This window comes from Canis lupus, chromosome 38 (genome assembly GCF_048164855.1).
Source record: "Canis lupus baileyi chromosome 38, mCanLup2.hap1, whole genome shotgun sequence".
Taxonomy (NCBI): Eukaryota; Metazoa; Chordata; class Mammalia; order Carnivora; family Canidae; genus Canis; species Canis lupus.
Genome location: NC_132875.1, coordinates 2,874,388 through 2,899,122, shown reverse-complemented (window position 1 = coordinate 2,899,122; position 24,735 = coordinate 2,874,388). Strand labels below are relative to the sequence as shown.

Sequence of the window (24,735 nt, the reverse complement as noted above, 5' to 3'; positions counted from 1 at the left end):
CGGGCCGGAGAGCCATCCGCCCATGGGCCTTCGGGGGGGCGCCGGGAGGGAAGGGAAGGTCCGCGCTGAGCTGCGCCGGCCACAGACGCCCCGCGCTGCCTGGGAATCGGGCGCGGGTCAGGCTTGGCCAGGCTGCTCCTCCCGGCAGGACAGTGTCTGGCGGCGGCCCCGCCCCAGGGAGAGGGCGCAGGGTGAGCCGAGTCCGCCTCGGGGCCTCGCTGGGACCGTGGGCGCCGCGCGCCGGCCCGAGCCCGAGCCCGAGCCCGAGCCCGAGCCCTCGGCGCATCTGCACGGGCGCGGAGCCTGTCTTGCAGACCGCGGGCCCGCCGCCCGCCCCCGCGCAGCGGGTGCTCACCACTGGCCGTGCCGGGACGACGACGAGCGCCGCTGGGGAAGCCGTCTGGTGGCCGCCGCCACCGGTGCATGGGTGGTTCAGTGGTAGAATTCTCGCCTGCCACGCGGGAGGCCCGGGTTCGATTCCCGGCCCATGCAGCGCGCCGCCCCCTTTTGGCCGCGCGCGCCCGGCTTCCTCGCGCACGCGCTCAAGCCACAGGGCCTGAGCCTGAACCAGCTGTGCTCACGCCGGGGGCCCTGCCCTCCTGCCCCGCCCCGCTTCCCCCTGCCGACTTGTCTGTTCTGGTCTCTCGCCCGTGGCCGCCAGCCCTGGCCGCCACGCTCCACCCGGCTGCCCGCCCCCTGCCGCCCGACGTGGCCCAGGTCCCTTGCCCGGCCCCACGTTGTCCTTGCCCTTTTTCTCTCCATGACCCTGACCCGGACGGCGCTTCGCTCACCCACGTCACTTCAAGCAATGCTTCCAAGCACCGCCCGCGCCCGCCCGGGCACAGCCCACCTGCATGCTTTTCACATTCCCTCCCTCAATGGCTCATTCTACCCACACTCCCCAAACCCTCCTCTCTTTGCACGTCGACCGACCACCAACCATCTTGCCACCCCTCCTCTGGAGGGGCCCTCAGCCACTCCTTGGAGCGCGCCAGGGAGCCCCGTTTCACGGCCCGACATCCTCCCGTTGGCAGCCCCGGGATGCTCTCTATGGCCACCTGGCCGCGGTCTCCTTCAAACACGGGCCACTCCCCACTGCTAAAGTCACCGCGAGCACCAGGTCCATGCAGCCTAGCCAGCACCGGCGCCAGCACACCCAGCCTCGAGGGACAGCGCCACCGCCACGGCTGTCACCAGCACGTCGGGTCCACGAACGGCGGCGCACCAGCATGGGCATCACGGCCAAGGGCACGGAGGTCACCTCCCCCCCTCGCCCGGCCTCCACGACCCCCGCAGCACTTGGTCCACCACCAACCCCCAGGACCACCATCCCCACACCAGCACCAGCACCAGCACCAGCACCAGGACTACCACCACCATGCCAGAAGCAGTTGTACCAGCAGCAGCAGCAGCAGCAGCAGCAGCAGCAGCGGGACGTGCCCACCGCCAGCAGGCCAGCGTAGGCATGATCGCCAACAGACTGAAGTCCTCCGCGGTCACCGCCACCACCGAGGCCACCATCAGCACACCGGCACGGGTAGCATGGCCCACGGCCCTGAAGTCCTCCACCCTCCCTCACCACCACCCCACCAGCACCGAGTCGCCACCAAGCCCCAGGACCACCAGCACACCACCACCGCGATAGCAGCAGCAGCAGGACCGAGGCCAGCGCACGGGCAAGGGCATCGCCGGCGGCGGCACCGAAGGCCTTCCCGGACCCCCGACCCCCATCGCTCACCGAGTCCACCGTTACACCGGGGCCCCGGGGGACGCCGTCACCAACAGCGCCAAAGTTCGCCACCACCATCACCGGCGGCGGCGGAGGCAGCGGCGGCAGCAGCAGCAACACGAGTACCAGCGCCGCTGGCCCCTCCACCCCCACCAGCCCCTCTTGCCCGAACGACCCCACCCCTGTCACCCGCCTCCCCGTGCCCTCCTTTCCCAGTCCTCATTTGTCGATGATCGTGCGTTGCGTCTGTCCCTTTGGCCTCCCTGAATCTCAAGCCCAGGACGACACCTGACACCTGAGACGTGGCTGGTGGTCCCCATGACGATGACGGGGAATGGTCATCTCCGGGGCGGTGGAATTCCTCACCCCGTGGGAACAGCTCCGACACCCGGTCCCTCCCTCCCTCCCTCTCTCTCTCTCTTTGCCTCGCCCGGCCGCCGCGCAGCTGCCTGCTTGCCACCCCCGCCCCCTGCACCTCGCTCGCTCGCTCGCTCGCTCGCTCGCTCACCCGCTCTCGTCTGCCCGGCCACCCTGCAGCGCAGCCCAGCGCAGCCCAGCGCAGCCCAGCGCAGCCCAGCGGCCTCCCGGCACCTCTCCCGCCGCCGTCCACCGCCACCACGGGGTCTCCCAGCCCTCTGGCACCGGGACCCACTCCCCACCGCCACCCACCCCCACGTGCCACGTGCCGCTCCTTCCAGCCTCCAGGCTCAAACCCTCCATCTACCACCGACCCCTTGGACCCCACACCCACGTCCTACACTCAAGGCCGGCAGTCCCGGTCTCCCACAGGCTCCTCAGGCACACGCCCAGCGTGTCCCGTCCCCTACCTCACAGCTCGCCCGCCCGCACAGGTGCACAGGTGCAGGAGAGGCGCCGGGCAGGGTGCCCTGCCGCACCCGAGCCCCCGCAGACACCCTGCCTCAGTGGCCAGCCCCACTCTCGGCCAGTGCCCGCCGGCGCCACACGTCCCGGGCCCTCACTCCACGCACACACCCGGTACTCCTTCTCCCACTGCCCGGCTCGGTCCGCTCCTGGCCCTCCCCTCTTTCCGGGACGCTTTGCGCCTGTGCCCTGACCCCCGTGGGAGGCGACGCGCGGGGGAGAACACCCTCGTCCCGCGCTATCCCCCACCGTCGCGGACTCCCCGCACCCCCACCCCCACCCATACAGCCAGAGGGAGAGGCGAGGGCGCTGAGGGAACTGCCCGTGCTGACGGGAAGCACCCGGAGGCCCACGGGCGCTCCTCTCCACCGCCGCCCGACCGTGGCCCAATCCAGCCAGCGAGCCGCGGAAGGCTCACGCAGAGCGCGGGCCGGCCTCTGCGCCTCCGACGGAGACAGACGGTCTCTGGACACACAGCAAAGCCTTGGAGGGCCGGCGTGCAAGCGTTGGCAGGAAGGAGGCCGGGCGCTGCGGTTCACCTGCAGGAGCAGCGGCGCCAGGAGACCCGCACCCGGGCGGAGACAGGGCTGCAGGCTCTCCTGCCTAGGTGGGCGCTAAGGCGCCAAGGGGAACGCCTTCCGAGCGGCATCCAGCTGGGGCGCCGGCCACGTGGGGCTGGGGCCGGGGCCGGGCCGGGGGCGTGGGGTGGAGGAAGCTGTGTCGGGGAACACGCCTGCCCCTCTGCCCCAGGATTCGGGGTAGCGGTCGTGCAGTTGGACTGACCCGGGGCCTCCAAGGGCACCCCGTCTGTCCCCCGCGTGCCTCCGCCCCCTCCCACCTGCCCGGCCCGCGGGTTAGCCCCACTGGCCTCCTGCATCTATCTCCCTGCTCTCTGGCCTCCACTGCCTGGTGGTCCGGCCACCGGGACACGCCCACAACCGCTTTCCAACCACCGCCTGCCCGGGCGGGGGCGGCGGGGGCCGGCGCTCTGCTCCCATCCCCGCCCAAGCCCAAGACCACCACCCACGTGCGCCGCCATCGCTGGCGGTTGCCGGGCCGACGGCCGAGAGAAGGCACCGGGGGCTCCAGCAAGTGACCCCCGACTCAGAGAGAGACAGGTGGCTCACCCTCCCCACACCCGGCCCCCTCTGCCTCGGCCCGCCGCCCCCACATGCCCCCAGCGCGGCCGCCGCCAAGTAGCACCTCACCAAGGAGCCAGCGGGGGGCCGGGGGTGGGGGCGCTGCGAGCCGCCACGACCTTTCTCCCGGCGGCAGGGGTGCTGCGGGAGAGTCCAAGCACCCACGGAGGCCCGAGGCGCCCGGCCTGTCGGTGGCCTCGGCTGGGGTCGGACGGCGTCCCGGACTGTCGGGCCTGGGGCGGAGCGAGACGGGGAGCCAGGCGAGCGTCCGGGGGAGGCGGCCGCGAGACGCCGAGACCTCCAGTCGGCCCACCTGCCGGCCAGCCAGCCAGCGAGGCCAAAAGGCTTGGGCCGGCCCGACGGAGCCCGCCAGGCAAGCCAGCCTTGGGCTCGACGGGGCGGGTGGCCTCGTGCGCACGCGCAGCCTCGGTCAGCTCGGGGCCAGGGAGACGCACGAGCGAGCTTCGGCTAAAAGGGGTGTGCGGCGGCGGTCTTGCGAGAGGAAGAAGAAAGGCTTCCCTGACCGGGAATCGAACCCGGGCCGCGGCGGTGAGAGCGCCGAATCCTAACCACTAGACCACCAGGGAGCGTCAGGCTGCGCGCCTGGCCCGTGCGCCCTGGACCCGGCGCCTCCCTCCCTACCGCCCACTCGCCTCTGCTTGGCCTCCAGGGCCCCCGCCGGGCCACGCGCAGCCGCCCGCCGGCCCCGCCGAGCCACCTGGCCGGACCGCCCGCCCGCCGCGCCGTCAAAACGCTGCGCGCCTCCTCCTCCTCCTCTCTCTCTCTCTCTCTCTCACACACACACACACACACACACACACACACACACACGCACGCACTCAGCGTCGCGCCCGGCTCCCGGCTCCCATCGGGCCTGAGCACCGGGGCCCTGGAGCCGCGCAAAACGTTGGCCAGCTGCGTTGGCCGGGAATCGAACCCGGGTCAACTGCTTGGAAGGCAGCTATGCTCACCACTATACCACCAACGCTGCACAGCCCGGGCCGCCCCCGGACGCCGGCCCAGGCTCCGCACCAGCGCCTCCTCGCCCTCTCGCCACCGCCTCCGCCGCCTGCCGCAGCCCTGCCCCGACGTGCCGGCCGTCCGCAGCTCTGCGCCGTCGCGGGCGCCACCAGCGGCCGCCCGGCGCCCCACCCGCGCCACCCCCACGCAGCCCTGGCTGCTCCGCAGGCACGACCGCCCGCCGCCTCCGCCGCCCGCCTCTGGGGGGCGCTCTCGCCGCCCTGCGGCTCCCGGGCCCTCGGCTGCCCGCCGGGGAGCCCCGCCCCTTGCCCCCTGCCCCCGGCGCGCGCTTCCCTTCCCTTCCCTTCCCTCCCGCCACCCGCGCCCCGCCCCGCCCCGCCCCGCCCGCACAGTCGGCCCGGCCCCCACGGCCACCTCCACGGGCAGCCCGGCAGCCGGGCAGCTGTCCGTCGCGTGAGCGAGGAGCCCGTGGCGGCCAGCCTCCCGTCAGGAGGTCCCGGCTGGGCTGGGCCGAGCCCGCACGCGCCAGGGCGCCAGGGCGCCAGGGCCGACGAGGAAGGGCAGGGGGTGCGGGGGGTCGGGTCGACGGCGGGCAGGACGGGCCCCCGCGGTCGCCCCGCGCCTCTGGCCGCACGGGGCCGGGCGGAGGCACGAGGGAGGAGAAGGAGGACAAGGAGGAGAAGGAGGAGAAGGAGGGCCCTGGGGGCCGGCGTACGTTTGGGCAGCGCGGCGGCGGCGCCCGCGACCAAAAGAGGGCGTGTCTCGCCTCCCCGTCGGGGAATCGAACCCCGGTCTCCCGCGTGACAGGCGGGGATACTCACCACTATACTAACGAGGACGGCGGCGGCGGCCGCCCGGGCGCCCGACCCCTCTCCGCCCGCCCGCCCGCCGGCCTGCCTGCCTGCCCACGCCCACCCAGGCCCTCGACGTCCCGCGCGCCCGTCCTGCCAGGCGCCCGCCACGTGCCCCGGGCCACGGCCCACCCGGCCCGACCCCCCGGCCGCCGCGTCAGCGCGCACAGCAGTCCCCCGGCCCGACTCGGAGCGTCATGCCCCCGGACCCGCCACCGCCCCCGCACAGCAGCAAGGTGCTCATGGGGGTGGGGAGGTCCCGGAAGGCCTTCGGTGCCACCGCCGGCGATGCCCATGCCCGAGCTCTGGCCCAGGTCCTGCTGCTGCTGCTATCGCGGTGGTGGTGTGCTGGTGGTCCTGGGGCTTGGTGGCGACTCGGTGCTGGTGGGGTGGTGGTGAGGGAGGGTGGAGGACTTCAGGGCCGTGGGCCATGCTACCCGTGCCGGTGTGCTGATGGTGGCCTCGGTGGTGGCGGTGACCGCGGAGGACTTCAGTCTGTTGGCGATCATGCCTACGCTGGCCTGCTGGCGGTGGGCACGTCCCGCTGCTGCTGCTGCTGCTGCTGCTGCTGCTGGTACAACTGCTTCTGGCATGGTGGTGGTAGTCCTGGTGCTGGTGCTGGTGCTGGTGCTGGTGTGGGGATGGTGGTCCTGGGGGTTGGTGGTGGACCAAGTGCTGCGGGGGTCGTGGAGGCCGGGCGAGGGGGGGAGGTGACCTCCGTGCCCTTGGCCGTGATGCCCATGCTGGTGCGCCGCCGTTCGTGGACCCGACGTGCTGGTGACAGCCGTGGCGGTGGCGCTGTCCCTCGAGGCTGGGTGTGCTGGCGCCGGTGCTGGCTAGGCTGCATGGACCTGGTGCTCGCGGTGACTTTAGCAGTGGGGAGTGGCCCGTGTTTGAAGGAGACCGCGGCCAGGTGGCCATAGAGAGCATCCCGGGGCTGCCAACGGGAGGATGTCGGGCCGTGAAACGGGGCTCCCTGGCGCGCTCCAAGGAGTGGCTGAGGGCCCCTCCAGAGGAGGGGTGGCAAGATGGTTGGTGGTCGGTCGACGTGCAAAGAGAGGAGGGTTTGGGGAGTGTGGGTAGAATGAGCCATTGAGGGAGGGAATGTGAAAAGCATGCAGGTGGGCTGTGCCCGGGCGGGCGCGGGCGGTGCTTGGAAGCATTGCTTGAAGTGACGTGGGTGAGCGAAGCGCCGTCCGGGTCAGGGTCATGGAGAGAAAAAGGGCAAGGACAACGTGGGGCCGGGCAAGGGACCTGGGCCACGTCGGGCGGCAGGGGGCGGGCAGCCGGGTGGAGCGTGGCGGCCAGGGCTGGCGGCCACGGGCGAGAGACCAGAACAGACAAGTCGGCAGGGGGAAGCGGGGCGGGGCAGGAGGGCAGGGCCCCCGGCGTGAGCACAGCTGGTTCAGGCTCAGGCCCTGTGGCTTGAGCGCGTGCGCGAGGAAGCCGGGCGCGCGCGGCCAAAAGGGGGCGGCGCGCTGCATGGGCCGGGAATCGAACCCGGGCCTCCCGCGTGGCAGGCGAGAATTCTACCACTGAACCACCCATGCACCGGTGGCGGCGGCCACCAGACGGCTTCCCCAGCGGCGCTCGTCGTCGTCCCGGCACGGCCAGTGGTGAGCACCCGCTGCGCGGGGGCGGGCGGCGGGCCCGCGGTCTGCAAGACAGGCTCCGCGCCCGTGCAGATGCGCCGAGGGCTCGGGCTCGGGCTCGGGCTCGGGCTCGGGCCGGCGCGCGGCGCCCACGGTCCCAGCGAGGCCCCGAGGCGGACTCGGCTCACCCTGCGCCCTCTCCCTGGGGCGGGGCCGCCGCCAGACACTGTCCTGCCGGGAGGAGCAGCCTGGCCAAGCCTGACCCGCGCCCGATTCCCAGGCAGCGCGGGGCGTCTGTGGCCGGCGCAGCTCAGCGCGGACCTTCCCTTCCCTCCCGGCGCCCCCCCGAAGGCCCATGGGCGGATGGCTCTCCGGCCCGTGCAGTGCGCGCCGGCGGGGGCCGGCTGGGGCCCGGAGCTCGGATTGTGTGCGCTCCCGGGGTGCCGCGGGGTGGGGGGGGGGGGTGTGGGTGCGCGTGTGTGCGTGTCGGCGTCGGTGTCGTCGTCGGAGATGGGGGCCGCCGAGTAGCGCCCAAGCCAAGAGGCCAAAGAAAGGCGTGTGAGCTCTGCCCGCAGCTCTCCGTCGGGGCCGGCTGGGCTGCGGTGGGGGTGAGGCCGGCAGGTGCGCTTGGGCGGAGCGGCCGCCGGCTGGCTGGCTGGCGGGCGGCGCGGTGAGGGAGCGCGCTGGCGTCCTGGAGCCCCGGCCCCGCAGCGGCTTCCGGCGCGGAGGGGGCCCGGGGAGGCAGGGCTGCCTTGCGCTCAGGGCTCCCCGGAGCCACCACGGCGGGGTGGACCCCACCCCGCCCCCCCGGGCCAGGCCCAGCGAACGGGGCGGGGGTCCCGTCTCTGGCTGGCGCGCGGAGGGCTCGGCTGCCCGCCTGGCGGGCGTGTGGCCGTGGTGAGGCCTCCGGGTGGCCACGCCTCGTGGGCGCCCCGGGGACGGAGGGGGTGGAGACCACGGAATGAATGGGGGCCGGCGGAAAGGACAGGCCGTGGGGACCCCGCGCTCCCGGCGGGCGGGCGGGGGGAGGTGTAGGGCGGGGCTGGGAGAGCGAGGAGGCGAGCGAGGCGCGCCCCTCAGTGGGAGCGTGGCCCGGCCCGCGCGGGGCTGCCGGCATTTCGGCCCGCGGCTGGCCTGCAGGGGGCGGCGGCGGGAAGGAAGAGGGCAAACGGAGCCCCCGGAGAGCCGCGCCGCCGACTTGCCGAGTTGCCGAGGCCCGCGGCCGCCGTGGGATGAGGAGGAGGGAGAGGCGCGGGAGGTGGCGGGGGAGGGAGGGCGCGGGGGCGCCAAGCCTGTGGCCGGGAGGGCCGAGGCGCTGCAGCTGCGTGGGTCCCGGGCCACGTGTGCCAGGGCGCCGCCAGCCCGCAGCCCGCAGCCCGCAGCGGCGTGTAAGGCGGGACAGACAGGGCGTCGTCCAGGCCCGGGTGCGGAGAGCCCGCGTTGGGCGGGCCAAAAGGTGGGCGTGTCAGGAGTGGGATTCGAACCCACGCCTCCAGGGGAGACTGCGACCTGAACGCAGCGCCTTAGACCGCTCGGCCATCCTGACGGCGGGCCTGGGCGCGCCGCCGCTCGCCTGGCTGGGACCCGGCGCCGACCCCGGAGCTGGCTGGCGGCCGTGTGGGTGCGCGACGGACGGACGGACGGACGGACGGACGGGACTCGCGTCCCGGTCGACGAGGCCAACGGCCCGCCGACTGACTCTGCTGGCGCCGCCGCCCTCGCCGCGGTCCTCGCCGCCGCCCCCTCCCCCTTCCCGGGGCGCGCACCCTGCTGCCGGCGTCCGGCCCCCCGCCGCCCCCGCCGCCCGCCGCGGCCCATCCCCGGCGCGGGGCCTCCGGCTCGCTCGCGCAGCCCTGCTTGCCGTGTCGGGCGTCTTCTCCCGCCGCCATCCCCGCGCGGCTGGGCGGGGGCGGCGGCGGGTCCGGGGGCGCGACGCTCCGAGTCGGGCCGGGGGACTGCTGTGCGCGCTGACGCGGCGGCCGGGGGGGCGGGCCGGGTGGGCCGTGGCCCGGGGCACGTGGCGGGCGCCTGGCAGGACGGGCGCGCGGGACGTCGAGGGCCCGGGTGGGCGTGGGCAGGCAGGCAGGCCGGCGGGCGGGCGGGCGGGCGGAGAGGGGTCGGGCGCCCGGGCGGCCGCCGCCGCCGTCCTCGTTAGTATAGTGGTGAGTATCCCCGCCTGTCACGCGGGAGACCGGGGTTCGATTCCCCGACGGGGAGGCGAGACACGCCCTCTTTTGGTCGCGGGCGCCGCCGCCGCGCTGCCCAAACGTACGCCGGCCCCCAGGGCCCTCCTTCTCCTCCTTCTCCTCCTTCTCCTCCTTGTCCTCCTTCTCCTCCCTCGTGCCTCCGCCCGGCCCCGTGCGGCCAGAGGCGCGGGGCGACCGCGGGGGCCCGTCCTGCCCGCCGTCGACCCGACCCCCCGCACCCCCTGCCCTTCCTCGTCGGCCCTGGCGCCCTGGCGCGTGCGGGCTCGGCCCAGCCCAGCCGGGACCTCCTGACGGGAGGCTGGCCGCCACGGGCTCCTCGCTCACGCGACGGACAGCTGCCCGGCTGCCGGGCTGCCCGTGGAGGTGGCCGTGGGGGCCGGGCCGACTGTGCGGGCGGGGCGGGGCGGGGCGGGGCGCGGGTGGCGGGAGGGAAGGGAAGGGAAGGGAAGCGCGCGCCGGGGGCAGGGGGCAAGGGGCGGGGCTCCCCGGCGGGCAGCCGAGGGCCCGGGAGCCGCAGGGCGGCGAGAGCGCCCCCCAGAGGCGGGCGGCGGAGGCGGCGGGCGGTCGTGCCTGCGGAGCAGCCAGGGCTGCGTGGGGGTGGCGCGGGTGGGGCGCCGGGCGGCCGCTGGTGGCGCCCGCGACGGCGCAGAGCTGCGGACGGCCGGCACGTCGGGGCAGGGCTGCGGCAGGCGGCGGAGGCGGTGGCGAGAGGGCGAGGAGGCGCTGGTGCGGAGCCTGGGCCGGCGTCCGGGGGCGGCCCGGGCTGTGCAGCGTTGGTGGTATAGTGGTGAGCATAGCTGCCTTCCAAGCAGTTGACCCGGGTTCGATTCCCGGCCAACGCAGCTGGCCAACGTTTTGCGCGGCTCCAGGGCCCCGGTGCTCAGGCCCGATGGGAGCCGGGAGCCGGGCGCGACGCTGAGTGCGTGTGTGTGTGTGTGTGTGTGTGTGAGAGAGAGAGAGAGAGAGAGAGAGAGAGGAGGAGGAGGAGGAGGCGCGCAGCGTTTTGACGGCGCGGCGGGCGGGCGGTCCGGCCAGGTGGCTCGGCGGGGCCGGCGGGCGGCTGCGCGTGGCCCGGCGGGGGCCCTGGAGGCCAAGCAGAGGCGAGTGGGCGGTAGGGAGGGAGGCGCCGGGTCCAGGGCGCACGGGCCAGGCGCGCAGCCTGACGCTCCCTGGTGGTCTAGTGGTTAGGATTCGGCGCTCTCACCGCCGCGGCCCGGGTTCGATTCCCGGTCAGGGAAGCCTTTCTTCTTCCTCTCGCAAGACCGCCGCCGCACACCCCTTTTAGCCGAAGCTCGCTCGTGCGTCTCCCTGGCCCCGAGCTGACCGAGGCTGCGCGTGCGCACGAGGCCACCCGCCCCGTCGAGCCCAAGGCTGGCTTGCCTGGCGGGCTCCGTCGGGCCGGCCCAAGCCTTTTGGCCTCGCTGGCTGGCTGGCCGGCAGGTGGGCCGACTGGAGGTCTCGGCGTCTCGCGGCCGCCTCCCCCGGACGCTCGCCTGGCTCCCCGTCTCGCTCCGCCCCAGGCCCGACAGTCCGGGACGCCGTCCGACCCCAGCCGAGGCCACCGACAGGCCGGGCGCCTCGGGCCTCCGTGGGTGCTTGGACTCTCCCGCAGCACCCCTGCCGCCGGGAGAAAGGTCGTGGCGGCTCGCAGCGCCCCCACCCCCGGCCCCCCGCTGGCTCCTTGGTGAGGTGCTACTTGGCGGCGGCCGCGCTGGGGGCATGTGGGGGCGGCGGGCCGAGGCAGAGGGGGCCGGGTGTGGGGAGGGTGAGCCACCTGTCTCTCTCTGAGTCGGGGGTCACTTGCTGGAGCCCCCGGTGCCTTCTCTCGGCCGTCGGCCCGGCAACCGCCAGCGATGGCGGCGCACGTGGGTGGTGGTCTTGGGCTTGGGCGGGGATGGGAGCAGAGCGCCGGCCCCCGCCGCCCCCGCCCGGGCAGGCGGTGGTTGGAAAGCGGTTGTGGGCGTGTCCCGGTGGCCGGACCACCAGGCAGTGGAGGCCAGAGAGCAGGGAGATAGATGCAGGAGGCCAGTGGGGCTAACCCGCGGGCCGGGCAGGTGGGAGGGGGCGGAGGCACCCGGGGGACAGACGGGGTGCCCTTGGAGGCCCCGGGTCAGTCCAACTGCACGACCGCTACCCCGAATCCTGGGGCAGAGGGGCAGGCGTGTTCCCCGACACAGCTTCCTCCACCCCACGCCCCCGGCCCGGCCCCGGCCCCAGCCCCACGTGGCCGGCGCCCCAGCTGGATGCCGCTCGGAAGGCGTTCCCCTTGGCGCCTTAGCGCCCACCTAGGCAGGAGAGCCTGCAGCCCTGTCTCCGCCCGGGTGCGGGTCTCCTGGCGCCGCTGCTCCTGCAGGTGAACCGCAGCGCCCGGCCTCCTTCCTGCCAACGCTTGCACGCCGGCCCTCCAAGGCTTTGCTGTGTGTCCAGAGACCGTCTGTCTCCGTCGGAGGCGCAGAGGCCGGCCCGCGCTCTGCGTGAGCCTTCCGCGGCTCGCTGGCTGGATTGGGCCACGGTCGGGCGGCGGTGGAGAGGAGCGCCCGTGGGCCTCCGGGTGCTTCCCGTCAGCACGGGCAGTTCCCTCAGCGCCCTCGCCTCTCCCTCTGGCTGTATGGGTGGGGGTGGGGGTGCGGGGAGTCCGCGACGGTGGGGGATAGCGCGGGACGAGGGTGTTCTCCCCCGCGCGTCGCCTCCCACGGGGGTCAGGGCACAGGCGCAAAGCGTCCCGGAAAGAGGGGAGGGCCAGGAGCGGACCGAGCCGGGCAGTGGGAGAAGGAGTACCGGGTGTGTGCGTGGAGTGAGGGCCCGGGACGTGTGGCGCCGGCGGGCACTGGCCGAGAGTGGGGCTGGCCACTGAGGCAGGGTGTCTGCGGGGGCTCGGGTGCGGCAGGGCACCCTGCCCGGCGCCTCTCCTGCACCTGTGCACCTGTGCGGGCGGGCGAGCTGTGAGGTAGGGGACGGGACACGCTGGGCGTGTGCCTGAGGAGCCTGTGGGAGACCGGGACTGCCGGCCTTGAGTGTAGGACGTGGGTGTGGGGTCCAAGGGGTCGGTGGTAGATGGAGGGTTTGAGCCTGGAGGCTGGAAGGAGCGGCACGTGGCACGTGGGGGTGGGTGGCGGTGGGGAGTGGGTCCCGGTGCCAGAGGGCTGGGAGACCCCGTGGTGGCGGTGGACGGCGGCGGGAGAGGTGCCGGGAGGCCGCTGGGCTGCGCTGGGCTGCGCTGGGCTGCGCTGGGCTGCGCTGCAGGGTGGCCGGGCAGACGAGAGCGGGTGAGCGAGCGAGCGAGCGAGCGAGCGAGCGAGGTGCAGGGGGCGGGGGTGGCAAGCAGGCAGCTGCGCGGCGGCCGGGCGAGGCAAAGAGAGAGAGAGAGGGAGGGAGGGAGGGACCGGGTGTCGGAGCTGTTCCCACGGGGTGAGGAATTCCACCGCCCCGGAGATGACCATTCCCCGTCATCGTCATGGGGACCACCAGCCACGTCTCAGGTGTCAGGTGTCGTCCTGGGCTTGAGATTCAGGGAGGCCAAAGGGACAGACGCAACGCACGATCATCGACAAATGAGGACTGGGAAAGGAGGGCACGGGGAGGCGGGTGACAGGGGTGGGGTCGTTCGGGCAAGAGGGGCTGGTGGGGGTGGAGGGGCCAGCGGCGCTGGTACTCGTGTTGCTGCTGCTGCCGCCGCTGCCTCCGCCGCCGCCGGTGATGGTGGTGGCGAACTTTGGCGCTGTTGGTGACGGCGTCCCCCGGGGCCCCGGTGTAACGGTGGACTCGGTGAGCGATGGGGGTCGGGGGTCCGGGAAGGCCTTCGGTGCCGCCGCCGGCGATGCCCTTGCCCGTGCGCTGGCCTCGGTCCTGCTGCTGCTGCTATCGCGGTGGTGGTGTGCTGGTGGTCCTGGGGCTTGGTGGCGACTCGGTGCTGGTGGGGTGGTGGTGAGGGAGGGTGGAGGACTTCAGGGCCGTGGGCCATGCTACCCGTGCCGGTGTGCTGATGGTGGCCTCGGTGGTGGCGGTGACCGCGGAGGACTTCAGTCTGTTGGCGATCATGCCTACGCTGGCCTGCTGGCGGTGGGCACGTCCCGCTGCTGCTGCTGCTGCTGCTGCTGCTGCTGCTGGTACAACTGCTTCTGGCATGGTGGTGGTAGTCCTGGTGCTGGTGCTGGTGCTGGTGCTGGTGTGGGGATGGTGGTCCTGGGGGTTGGTGGTGGACCAAGTGCTGCGGGGGTCGTGGAGGCCGGGCGAGGGGGGGAGGTGACCTCCGTGCCCTTGGCCGTGATGCCCATGCTGGTGCGCCGCCGTTCGTGGACCCGACGTGCTGGTGACAGCCGTGGCGGTGGCGCTGTCCCTCGAGGCTGGGTGTGCTGGCGCCGGTGCTGGCTAGGCTGCATGGACCTGGTGCTCGCGGTGACTTTAGCAGTGGGGAGTGGCCCGTGTTTGAAGGAGACCGCGGCCAGGTGGCCATAGAGAGCATCCCGGGGCTGCCAACGGGAGGATGTCGGGCCGTGAAACGGGGCTCCCTGGCGCGCTCCAAGGAGTGGCTGAGGGCCCCTCCAGAGGAGGGGTGGCAAGATGGTTGGTGGTCGGTCGACGTGCAAAGAGAGGAGGGTTTGGGGAGTGTGGGTAGAATGAGCCATTGAGGGAGGGAATGTGAAAAGCATGCAGGTGGGCTGTGCCCGGGCGGGCGCGGGCGGTGCTTGGAAGCATTGCTTGAAGTGACGTGGGTGAGCGAAGCGCCGTCCGGGTCAGGGTCATGGAGAGAAAAAGGGCAAGGACAACGTGGGGCCGGGCAAGGGACCTGGGCCACGTCGGGCGGCAGGGGGCGGGCAGCCGGGTGGAGCGTGGCGGCCAGGGCTGGCGGCCACGGGCGAGAGACCAGAACAGACAAGTCGGCAGGGGGAAGCGGGGCGGGGCAGGAGGGCAGGGCCCCCGGCGTGAGCACAGCTGGTTCAGGCTCAGGCCCTGTGGCTTGAGCGCGTGCGCGAGGAAGCCGGGCGCGCGCGGCCAAAAGGGGGCGGCGCGCTGCATGGGCCGGGAATCGAACCCGGGCCTCCCGCGTGGCAGGCGAGAATTCTACCACTGAACCACCCATGCACCGGTGGCGGCGGCCACCAGACGGCTTCCCCAGCGGCGCTCGTCGTCGTCCCGGCACGGCCAGTGGTGAGCACCCGCTGCGCGGGGGCGGGCGGCGGGCCCGCGGTCTGCAAGACAGGCTCCGCGCCCGTGCAGATGCGCCGAGGGCTCGGGCTCGGGCTCGGGCTCGGGCTCGGGCCGGCGCGCGGCGCCCACGGTCCCAGCGAGGCCCCGAGGCGGACTCGGCTCACCCTGCGCCCTCTCCCTGGGGCGGGGCCGCCGCCAGACACTGTCCTGCCGGGAGGAGCAGCCTGGCCAAGCCTGACCCGCGCCCGATTCCCAGGCAGCGCGGGGCGTCTGTGGCCGGCGCAGCTCAGCGCGGACCTTCCCTTCCCTCCCGGCGCCCCCCCGAAGGCCCATGGGCGGATGGCTCTCCGGCCCGTGCAGTGCGCGCCGGCGGGGGCCGGCTGGGGCCCGGAGCTCGGATTGTGTGCGCTCCCGGGGTGCCGCGGGGTGGGGGGGGGGGGTGTGGGTGCGCGTGTGTGCGTGTCGGCGTCGGTGTCGTCGTCGGAGATGGGGGCCGCCGAGTAGCGCCCAAGCCAAGAGGCCAAAGAAAGGCGTGTGAGCTCTGCCCGCAGCTCTCCGTCGGGGCCGGCTGGGCTGCGGTGGGGGTGAGGCCGGCAGGTGCGCTTGGGCGGAGCGGCCGCCGGCTGGCTGGCTGGCGGGCGGCGCGGTGAGGGAGCGCGCTGGCGTCCTGGAGCCCCGGCCCCGCAGCGGCTTCCGGCGCGGAGGGGGCCCGGGGAGGCAGGGCTGCCTTGCGCTCAGGGCTCCCCGGAGCCACCACGGCGGGGTGGACCCCACCCCGCCCCCCCGGGCCAGGCCCAGCGAACGGGGCGGGGGTCCCGTCTCTGGCTGGCGCGCGGAGGGCTCGGCTGCCCGCCTGGCGGGCGTGTGGCCGTGGTGAGGCCTCCGGGTGGCCACGCCTCGTGGGCGCCCCGGGGACGGAGGGGGTGGAGACCACGGAATGAATGGGGGCCGGCGGAAAGGACAGGCCGTGGGGACCCCGCGCTCCCGGCGGGCGGGCGGGGGGAGGTGTAGGGCGGGGCTGGGAGAGCGAGGAGGCGAGCGAGGCGCGCCCCTCAGTGGGAGCGTGGCCCGGCCCGCGCGGGGCTGCCGGCATTTCGGCCCGCGGCTGGCCTGCAGGGGGCGGCGGCGGGAAGGAAGAGGGCAAACGGAGCCCCCGGAGAGCCGCGCCGCCGACTTGCCGAGTTGCCGAGGCCCGCGGCCGCCGTGGGATGAGGAGGAGGGAGAGGCGCGGGAGGTGGCGGGGGAGGGAGGGCGCGGGGGCGCCAAGCCTGTGGCCGGGAGGGCCGAGGCGCTGCAGCTGCGTGGGTCCCGGGCCACGTGTGCCAGGGCGCCGCCAGCCCGCAGCCCGCAGCCCGCAGCGGCGTGTAAGGCGGGACAGACAGGGCGTCGTCCAGGCCCGGGTGCGGAGAGCCCGCGTTGGGCGGGCCAAAAGGTGGGCGTGTCAGGAGTGGGATTCGAACCCACGCCTCCAGGGGAGACTGCGACCTGAACGCAGCGCCTTAGACCGCTCGGCCATCCTGACGGCGGGCCTGGGCGCGCCGCCGCTCGCCTGGCTGGGACCCGGCGCCGACCCCGGAGCTGGCTGGCGGCCGTGTGGGTGCGCGACGGACGGACGGACGGACGGACGGACGGGACTCGCGTCCCGGTCGACGAGGCCAACGGCCCGCCGACTGACTCTGCTGGCGCCGCCGCCCTCGCCGCGGTCCTCGCCGCCGCCCCCTCCCCCTTCCCGGGGCGCGCACCCTGCTGCCGGCGTCCGGCCCCCCGCCGCCCCCGCCGCCCGCCGCGGCCCATCCCCGGCGCGGGGCCTCCGGCTCGCTCGCGCAGCCCTGCTTGCCGTGTCGGGCGTCTTCTCCCGCCGCCATCCCCGCGCGGCTGGGCGGGGGCGGCGGCGGGTCCGGGGGCGCGACGCTCCGAGTCGGGCCGGGGGACTGCTGTGCGCGCTGACGCGGCGGCCGGGGGGGCGGGCCGGGTGGGCCGTGGCCCGGGGCACGTGGCGGGCGCCTGGCAGGACGGGCGCGCGGGACGTCGAGGGCCCGGGTGGGCGTGGGCAGGCAGGCAGGCCGGCGGGCGGGCGGGCGGGCGGAGAGGGGTCGGGCGCCCGGGCGGCCGCCGCCGCCGTCCTCGTTAGTATAGTGGTGAGTATCCCCGCCTGTCACGCGGGAGACCGGGGTTCGATTCCCCGACGGGGAGGCGAGACACGCCCTCTTTTGGTCGCGGGCGCCGCCGCCGCGCTGCCCAAACGTACGCCGGCCCCCAGGGCCCTCCTTCTCCTCCTTCTCCTCCTTCTCCTCCTTGTCCTCCTTCTCCTCCCTCGTGCCTCCGCCCGGCCCCGTGCGGCCAGAGGCGCGGGGCGACCGCGGGGGCCCGTCCTGCCCGCCGTCGACCCGACCCCCCGCACCCCCTGCCCTTCCTCGTCGGCCCTGGCGCCCTGGCGCGTGCGGGCTCGGCCCAGCCCAGCCGGGACCTCCTGACGGGAGGCTGGCCGCCACGGGCTCCTCGCTCACGCGACGGACAGCTGCCCGGCTGCCGGGCTGCCCGTGGAGGTGGCCGTGGGGGCCGGGCCGACTGTGCGGGCGGGGCGGGGCGGGGCGGGGCGCGGGTGGCGGGAGGGAAGGGAAGGGAAGGGAAGCGCGCGCCGGGGGCAGGGGGCAAGGGGCGGGGCTCCCCGGCGGGCAGCCGAGGGCCCGGGAGCCGCAGGGCGGCGAGAGCGCCCCCCAGAGGCGGGCGGCGGAGGCGGCGGGCGGTCGTGCCTGCGGAGCAGCCAGGGCTGCGTGGGGGTGGCGCGGGTGGGGCGCCGGGCGGCCGCTGGTGGCGCCCGCGACGGCGCAGAGCTGCGGACGGCCGGCACGTCGGGGCAGGGCTGCGGCAGGCGGCGGAGGCGGTGGCGAGAGGGCGAGGAGGCGCTGGTGCGGAGCCTGGGCCGGCGTCCGGGGGCGGCCCGGGCTGTGCAGCGTTGGTGGTATAGTGGTGAGCATAGCTGCCTTCCAAGCAGTTGACCCGGGTTCGATTCCCGGCCAACGCAGCTGGCCAACGTTTTGCGCGGCTCCAGGGCCCCGGTGCTCAGGCCCGATGGGAGCCGGGAGCCGGGCGCGACGCTGAGTGCGTGTGTGTGTGTGTGTGTGTGTGTGAGAGAGAGAGAGAGAGAGAGAGAGAGAGAGGAGGAGGAGGAGGAGGCGCGCAGCGTTTTGACGGCGCGGCGGGCGGGCGGTCCGGCCAGGTGGCTCGGCGGGGCCGGCGGGCGGCTGCGCGTGGCCCGGCGGGGGCCCTGGAGGCCAAGCAGAGGCGAGTGGGCGGTAGGGAGGGAGGCGCCGGGTCCAGGGCGCACGGGCCAGGCGCGCAGCCTGACGCTCCCTGGTGGTCTAGTGGTTAGGATTCGGCGCTCTCACCGCCGCGGCCCGGGTTCGATTCCCGGTCAGGGAAGCCTTTCTTCTTCCTCTCGCAAGACCGCCGCCGCACACCCCTTTTAGCCGAAGCTCGCTCGTGCGTCTCCCTGGCCCCGAGCTGACCGAGGCTGCGCGTGCGCACGAGGCCACCCGCCCCGTCGAGCCCAAGGCTGGCTTGCCTGGCGGGCTCCGTCGGGCCGGCCCAAGCCTTTTGGCCTCGCTGGCTGGCTGGCCGGCAGGTGGGCCGACTGGAGGTCTCGGCGTCTCGCGGCCGCCTCCCCCGGACGCTCGCCTGGCTCCCCGTCTCGCTCCGCCCCAGGCCCGACAGTCCGGGACGCCGTCCGACCCCAGCCGAGGCCACCGACAGGCCGGGCGCCTCGGGCCTCCGTGGGTGCTTGGACTCTCCCGCAGCACCCCTGCCGCCGGGAGAAAGGTCGTGGCGGCTCGCAGCGCCCCCACCCCCGGCCCCCCGCTGGCTCCTTGGTGAGGTGCTACTTGGCGGCGGCCGCGCTGGGGGCATGTGGGGGCGGCGGGCCGAGGCAGAGGGGGCCGGGTGTGGGGAGGGTGAGCCACCTGTCTCTCTCTGAGTCGGGGGTCACTTGCTGGAGCCCCCGGTGCCTTCTCTCGGCCGTCGGCCCGGCAACCGCCAGCGATGGCGGCGCACGTGGGTGGTGGTCTTGGGCTTGGGCGGGGATGGGAGCAGAGCGCCGGCCCCCGCCGCCCCCGCCCGGGCAGGCGGTGGTTGGAAAGCGGTTGTGGGCGTGTCCCGGTGGCCGGACCACCAGGCAGTGGAGGCCAGAGAGCAGGGAGATAGATGCAGGAGGCCAGTGGGGCTAACCCGCGGGCCGGGCAGGTGGGAGGGGGCGGAGGCACCCGGGGGACAGACGGGGTGCCCTTGGAGGCCCCGGGTCAGTCCAACTGCACGACCGCTACCCCGAATCCTGGGGCAGAGGGGCAGGCGTGTTCCCCGACACAGCTTCCTCCACCCCACGCCCCCGGCCCGGCCCCGGCCCCAGCCCCACGTGGCCGGCGCCCCAGCTGGATGCCGCTCGGAAGGCGTTCCCCTTGGCGCCTTAGCGCCCACCTAGGCAGGAGAGCCTGCAGCCCTGTCTCCGCCCGGGTGCGGGTCTCCTGGCGCCGCTGCTCCTGCAGGTGAACCGCAGCGCCCGGCCTCCTTCCTGCCAACGCTTGCACGCCGGCCCTCCAAGGCTTTGCTGTGTGTCCAGAGACCGTCTGTCTCCGTCGGAGGCGCAGAGGCCGGCCCGCGCTCTGCGTGAGCCTTCCGCGGCTCGCTGGCTGGATTGGGCCACGGTCGGGCGGCGGTGGAGAGGAGCGCCCGTGGGCCTCCGGGTGCTTCCCGTCAGCACGGGCAGTTCCCTCAGCGCCCTCGCCTCTCCCTCTGGCTGTATGGGTGGGGGTGGGGGTGCGGGGAGTCCGCGACGGTGGGGGATAGCGCGGGACGAGGGTGTTCTCCCCCGCGCGTCGCCTCCCACGGGGGTCAGGGCACAGGCGCAAAGCGTCCCGGAAAGAGGGGAGGGCCAGGAGCGGACCGAGCCGGGCAGTGGGAGAAGGAGTACCGGGTGTGTGCGTGGAGTGAGGGCCCGGGACGTGTGGCGCCGGCGGGCACTGGCCGAGAGTGGGGCTGGCCACTGAGGCAGGGTGTCTGCGGGGGCTCGGGTGCGGCAGGGCACCCTGCCCGGCGCCTCTCCTGCACCTGTGCACCTGTGCGGGCGGGCGAGCTGTGAGGTAGGGGACGGGACACGCTGGGCGTGTGCCTGAGGAGCCTGTGGGAGACCGGGACTGCCGGCCTTGAGTGTAGGACGTGGGTGTGGGGTCCAAGGGGTCGGTGGTAGATGGAGGGTTTGAGCCTGGAGGCTGGAAGGAGCGGCACGTGGCACGTGGGGGTGGGTGGCGGTGGGGAGTGGGTCCCGGTGCCAGAGGGCTGGGAGACCCCGTGGTGGCGGTGGACGGCGGCGGGAGAGGTGCCGGGAGGCCGCTGGGCTGCGCTGGGCTGCGCTGGGCTGCGCTGGGCTGCGCTGCAGGGTGGCCGGGCAGACGAGAGCGGGTGAGCGAGCGAGCGAGCGAGCGAGCGAGCGAGGTGCAGGGGGCGGGGGTGGCAAGCAGGCAGCTGCGCGGCGGCCGGGCGAGGCAAAGAGAGAGAGAGAGGGAGGGAGGGAGGGACCGGGTGTCGGAGCTGTTCCCACGGGGTGAGGAATTCCACCGCCCCGGAGATGACCATTCCCCGTCATCGTCATGGGGACCACCAGCCACGTCTCAGGTGTCAGGTGTCGTCCTGGGCTTGAGATTCAGGGAGGCCAAAGGGACAGACGCAACGCACGATCATCGACAAATGAGGACTGGGAAAGGAGGGCACGGGGAGGCGGGTGACAGGGGTGGGGTCGTTCGGGCAAGAGGGGCTGGTGGGGGTGGAGGGGCCAGCGGCGCTGGTACTCGTGTTGCTGCTGCTGCCGCCGCTGCCTCCGCCGCCGCCGGTGATGGTGGTGGCGAACTTTGGCGCTGTTGGTGACGGCGTCCCCCGGGGCCCCGGTGTAACGGTGGACTCGGTGAGCGATGGGGGTCGGGGGTCCGGGAAGGCCTTCGGTGCCGCCGCCGGCGATGCCCTTGCCCGTGCGCTGGCCTCGGTCCTGCTGCTGCTGCTATCGCGGTGGTGGTGTGCTGGTGGTCCTGGGGCTTGGTGGCGACTCGGTGCTGGTGGGGTGGTGGTGAGGGAGGGTGGAGGACTTCAGGGCCGTGGGCCATGCTACCCGTGCCGGTGTGCTGATGGTGGCCTCGGTGGTGGCGGTGACCGCGGAGGACTTCAGTCTGTTGGCGATCATGCCTACGCTGGCCTGCTGGCGGTGGGCACGTCCCGCTGCTGCTGCTGCTGCTGCTGCTGCTGCTGCTGGTACAACTGCTTCTGGCATGGTGGTGGTAGTCCTGGTGCTGGTGCTGGTGCTGGTGCTGGTGTGGGGATGGTGGTCCTGGGGGTTGGTGGTGGACCAAGTGCTGCGGGGGTCGTGGAGGCCGGGCGAGGGGGGGAGGTGACCTCCGTGCCCTTGGCCGTGATGCCCATGCTGGTGCGCCGCCGTTCGTGGACCCGACGTGCTGGTGACAGCCGTGGCGGTGGCGCTGTCCCTCGAGGCTGGGTGTGCTGGCGCCGGTGCTGGCTAGGCTGCATGGACCTGGTGCTCGCGGTGACTTTAGCAGTGGGGAGTGGCCCGTGTTTGAAGGAGACCGCGGCCAGGTGGCCATAGAGAGCATCCCGGGGCTGCCAACGGGAGGATGTCGGGCCGTGAAACGGGGCTCCCTGGCGCGCTCCAAGGAGTGGCTGAGGGCCCCTCCAGAGGAGGGGTGGCAAGATGGTTGGTGGTCGGTCGACGTGCAAAGAGAGGAGGGTTTGGGGAGTGTGGGTAGAATGAGCCATTGAGGGAGGGAATGTGAAAAGCATGCAGGTGGGCTGTGCCCGGGCGGGCGCGGGCGGTGCTTGGAAGCATTGCTTGAAGTGACGTGGGTGAGCGAAGCGCCGTCCGGGTCAGGGTCATGGAGAGAAAAAGGGCAAGGACAACGTGGGGCCGGGCAAGGGACCTGGGCCACGTCGGGCGGCAGGGGGCGGGCAGCCGGGTGGAGCGTGGCGGCCAGGGCTGGCGGCCACGGGCGAGAGACCAGAACAGACAAGTCGGCAGGGGGAAGCGGGGCGGGGCAGGAGGGCAGGGCCCCCGGCGTGAGCACAGCTGGTTCAGGCTCAGGCCCTGTGGCTTGAGCGCGTGCGCGAGGAAGCCGGGCGCGCGCGGCCAAAAGGGGGCGGCGCGCTGCATGGGCCGGGAATCGAACCCGGGCCTCCCGCGTGGCAGGCGAGAATTCTACCACTGAACCACCCATGCACCGGTGGCGGCGGCCACCAGACGGCTTCCCCAGCGGCGCTCGTCGTCGTCCCGGCACGGCCAGTGGTGAGCACCCGCTGCGCGGGGGCGGGCGGCGGGCCCGCGGTCTGCAAGACAGGCTCCGCGCCCGTGCAGATGCGCCGAGGGCTCGGGCTCGGGCTCGGGCTCGGGCTCGGGCCGGCGCGCGGCGCCCACGGTCCCAGCGAGGCCCCGAGGCGGACTCGGCTCACCCTGCGCCCTCTCCCTGGGGCGGGGCCGCCGCCAGACACTGTCCTGCCGGGAGGAGCAGCCTGGCCAAGCCTGACCCGCGCCCGATTCCCAGGCAGCGCGGGGCGTCTGTGGCCGGCGCAGCTCAGCGCGGACCTTCCCTTCCCTCCCGGCGCCCCCCCGAAGGCCCATGGGCGGATGGCTCTCCGGCCCGTGCAGTGCGCGCCGGCGGGGGCCGGCTGGGGCCCGGAGCTCGGATTGTGTGCGCTCCCGGGGTGCCGCGGGGTGGGGGGGGGGGGTGTGGGTGCGCGTGTGTGCGTGTCGGCGTCGGTGTCGTCGTCGGAGATGGGGGCCGCCGAGTAGCGCCCAAGCCAAGAGGCCAAAGAAAGGCGTGTGAGCTCTGCCCGCAGCTCTCCGTCGGGGCCGGCTGGGCTGCGGTGGGGGTGAGGCCGGCAGGTGCGCTTGGGCGGAGCGGCCGCCGGCTGGCTGGCTGGCGGGCGGCGCGGTGAGGGAGCGCGCTGGCGTCCTGGAGCCCCGGCCCCGCAGCGGCTTCCGGCGCGGAGGGGGCCCGGGGAGGCAGGGCTGCCTTGCGCTCAGGGCTCCCCGGAGCCACCACGGCGGGGTGGACCCCACCCCGCCCCCCCGGGCCAGGCCCAGCGAACGGGGCGGGGGTCCCGTCTCTGGCTGGCGCGCGGAGGGCTCGGCTGCCCGCCTGGCGGGCGTGTGGCCGTGGTGAGGCCTCCGGGTGGCCACGCCTCGTGGGCGCCCCGGGGACGGAGGGGGTGGAGACCACGGAATGAATGGGGGCCGGCGGAAAGGACAGGCCGTGGGGACCCCGCGCTCCCGGCGGGCGGGCGGGGGGAGGTGTAGGGCGGGGCTGGGAGAGCGAGGAGGCGAGCGAGGCGCGCCCCTCAGTGGGAGCGTGGCCCGGCCCGCGCGGGGCTGCCGGCATTTCGGCCCGCGGCTGGCCTGCAGGGGGCGGCGGCGGGAAGGAAGAGGGCAAACGGAGCCCCCGGAGAGCCGCGCCGCCGACTTGCCGAGTTGCCGAGGCCCGCGGCCGCCGTGGGATGAGGAGGAGGGAGAGGCGCGGGAGGTGGCGGGGGAGGGAGGGCGCGGGGGCGCCAAGCCTGTGGCCGGGAGGGCCGAGGCGCTGCAGCTGCGTGGGTCCCGGGCCACGTGTGCCAGGGCGCCGCCAGCCCGCAGCCCGCAGCCCGCAGCGGCGTGTAAGGCGGGACAGACAGGGCGTCGTCCAGGCCCGGGTGCGGAGAGCCCGCGTTGGGCGGGCCAAAAGGTGGGCGTGTCAGGAGTGGGATTCGAACCCACGCCTCCAGGGGAGACTGCGACCTGAACGCAGCGCCTTAGACCGCTCGGCCATCCTGACGGCGGGCCTGGGCGCGCCGCCGCTCGCCTGGCTGGGACCCGGCGCCGACCCCGGAGCTGGCTGGCGGCCGTGTGGGTGCGCGACGGACGGACGGACGGACGGACGGACGGGACTCGCGTCCCGGTCGACGAGGCCAACGGCCCGCCGACTGACTCTGCTGGCGCCGCCGCCCTCGCCGCGGTCCTCGCCGCCGCCCCCTCCCCCTTCCCGGGGCGCGCACCCTGCTGCCGGCGTCCGGCCCCCCGCCGCCCCCGCCGCCCGCCGCGGCCCATCCCCGGCGCGGGGCCTCCGGCTCGCTCGCGCAGCCCTGCTTGCCGTGTCGGGCGTCTTCTCCCGCCGCCATCCCCGCGCGGCTGGGCGGGGGCGGCGGCGGGTCCGGGGGCGCGACGCTCCGAGTCGGGCCGGGGGACTGCTGTGCGCGCTGACGCGGCGGCCGGGGGGGCGGGCCGGGTGGGCCGTGGCCCGGGGCACGTGGCGGGCGCCTGGCAGGACGGGCGCGCGGGACGTCGAGGGCCCGGGTGGGCGTGGGCAGGCAGGCAGGCCGGCGGGCGGGCGGGCGGGCGGAGAGGGGTCGGGCGCCCGGGCGGCCGCCGCCGCCGTCCTCGTTAGTATAGTGGTGAGTATCCCCGCCTGTCACGCGGGAGACCGGGGTTCGATTCCCCGACGGGGAGGCGAGACACGCCCTCTTTTGGTCGCGGGCGCCGCCGCCGCGCTGCCCAAACGTACGCCGGCCCCCAGGGCCCTCCTTCTCCTCCTTCTCCTCCTTCTCCTCCTTGTCCTCCTTCTCCTCCCTCGTGCCTCCGCCCGGCCCCGTGCGGCCAGAGGCGCGGGGCGACCGCGGGGGCCCGTCCTGCCCGCCGTCGACCCGACCCCCCGCACCCCCTGCCCTTCCTCGTCGGCCCTGGCGCCCTGGCGCCCTGGCGCGTGCGGGCTCGGCCCAGCCCAGCCGGGACCTCCTGACGGGAGGCTGGCCGCCACGGGCTCCTCGCTCACGCGACGGACAGCTGCCCGGCTGCCGGGCTGCCCGTGGAGGTGGCCGTGGGGGCCGGGCCGACTGTGCGGGCGGGGCGGGGCGGGGCGGGGCGGGGCGGGGCGCGGGTGGCGGGAGGGAAGGGAAGGGAAGGGAAGCGCGCGCCGGGGGCAGGGGGCAAGGGGCGGGGCTCCCCGGCGGGCAGCCGAGGGCCCGGGAGCCGCAGGGCGGCGAGAGCGCCCCCCAGAGGCGGGCGGCGGAGGCGGCGGGCGGTCGTGCCTGCGGAGCAGCCAGGGCTGCGTGGGGGTGGCGCGGGTGGGGCGCCGGGCGGCCGCTGGTGGCGCCCGCGACGGCGCAGAGCTGCGGACGGCCGGCACGTCG

General features: G+C 74.9%; 17 non-coding genes across 17 annotated transcripts; 8 read left to right on the top strand and 9 right to left on the bottom strand.

The window, feature by feature from the left end:
- The first annotated feature begins 421 nt into the window (after nt 1-421).
- TRNAG-GCC (transfer RNA glycine (anticodon GCC)) lies at nt 422-492 on the top strand. Its single transcript has one exon. It is a non-coding gene; the product is annotated as a tRNA-Gly (tRNA).
- Nucleotides 493-4,265: 3,773 nt separating this feature from the next.
- Nucleotides 4,266-4,337, bottom strand: TRNAE-CUC (transfer RNA glutamic acid (anticodon CUC)). The gene has a single exon. It is a non-coding gene; the product is annotated as a tRNA-Glu (tRNA).
- Nucleotides 4,338-4,666: 329 nt separating this feature from the next.
- Nucleotides 4,667-4,738, bottom strand: TRNAG-UCC (transfer RNA glycine (anticodon UCC)). The gene has a single exon. It is a non-coding gene; the product is annotated as a tRNA-Gly (tRNA).
- A 759-nt stretch (nt 4,739-5,497) lies between these two features.
- On the bottom strand, nt 5,498-5,569 carry TRNAD-GUC (transfer RNA aspartic acid (anticodon GUC)). The gene has a single exon. It is a non-coding gene; the product is annotated as a tRNA-Asp (tRNA).
- A 1,492-nt stretch (nt 5,570-7,061) lies between these two features.
- TRNAG-GCC (transfer RNA glycine (anticodon GCC)) lies at nt 7,062-7,132 on the bottom strand. Its single transcript has one exon. It is a non-coding gene; the product is annotated as a tRNA-Gly (tRNA).
- Nucleotides 7,133-8,637: 1,505 nt separating this feature from the next.
- On the bottom strand, nt 8,638-8,720 carry TRNAL-CAG (transfer RNA leucine (anticodon CAG)). Its single transcript has one exon. It is a non-coding gene; the product is annotated as a tRNA-Leu (tRNA).
- A 599-nt stretch (nt 8,721-9,319) lies between these two features.
- TRNAD-GUC (transfer RNA aspartic acid (anticodon GUC)) lies at nt 9,320-9,391 on the top strand. The gene has a single exon. It is a non-coding gene; the product is annotated as a tRNA-Asp (tRNA).
- A 760-nt stretch (nt 9,392-10,151) lies between these two features.
- Nucleotides 10,152-10,223, top strand: TRNAG-UCC (transfer RNA glycine (anticodon UCC)). Its single transcript has one exon. It is a non-coding gene; the product is annotated as a tRNA-Gly (tRNA).
- Nucleotides 10,224-10,547: 324 nt separating this feature from the next.
- Nucleotides 10,548-10,619, top strand: TRNAE-CUC (transfer RNA glutamic acid (anticodon CUC)). The gene has a single exon. It is a non-coding gene; the product is annotated as a tRNA-Glu (tRNA).
- A 3,773-nt stretch (nt 10,620-14,392) lies between these two features.
- TRNAG-GCC (transfer RNA glycine (anticodon GCC)) lies at nt 14,393-14,463 on the bottom strand. The gene has a single exon. It is a non-coding gene; the product is annotated as a tRNA-Gly (tRNA).
- Nucleotides 14,464-15,968: 1,505 nt separating this feature from the next.
- On the bottom strand, nt 15,969-16,051 carry TRNAL-CAG (transfer RNA leucine (anticodon CAG)). Its single transcript has one exon. It is a non-coding gene; the product is annotated as a tRNA-Leu (tRNA).
- A 599-nt stretch (nt 16,052-16,650) lies between these two features.
- Nucleotides 16,651-16,722, top strand: TRNAD-GUC (transfer RNA aspartic acid (anticodon GUC)). Its single transcript has one exon. It is a non-coding gene; the product is annotated as a tRNA-Asp (tRNA).
- Nucleotides 16,723-17,482: 760 nt separating this feature from the next.
- Nucleotides 17,483-17,554, top strand: TRNAG-UCC (transfer RNA glycine (anticodon UCC)). Its single transcript has one exon. It is a non-coding gene; the product is annotated as a tRNA-Gly (tRNA).
- Nucleotides 17,555-17,880: 326 nt separating this feature from the next.
- TRNAE-CUC (transfer RNA glutamic acid (anticodon CUC)) lies at nt 17,881-17,952 on the top strand. The gene has a single exon. It is a non-coding gene; the product is annotated as a tRNA-Glu (tRNA).
- Nucleotides 17,953-21,725: 3,773 nt separating this feature from the next.
- TRNAG-GCC (transfer RNA glycine (anticodon GCC)) lies at nt 21,726-21,796 on the bottom strand. Its single transcript has one exon. It is a non-coding gene; the product is annotated as a tRNA-Gly (tRNA).
- A 1,505-nt stretch (nt 21,797-23,301) lies between these two features.
- Nucleotides 23,302-23,384, bottom strand: TRNAL-CAG (transfer RNA leucine (anticodon CAG)). Its single transcript has one exon. It is a non-coding gene; the product is annotated as a tRNA-Leu (tRNA).
- A 599-nt stretch (nt 23,385-23,983) lies between these two features.
- TRNAD-GUC (transfer RNA aspartic acid (anticodon GUC)) lies at nt 23,984-24,055 on the top strand. The gene has a single exon. It is a non-coding gene; the product is annotated as a tRNA-Asp (tRNA).
- The last annotated feature ends 680 nt before the right edge of the window (nt 24,056-24,735 follow it).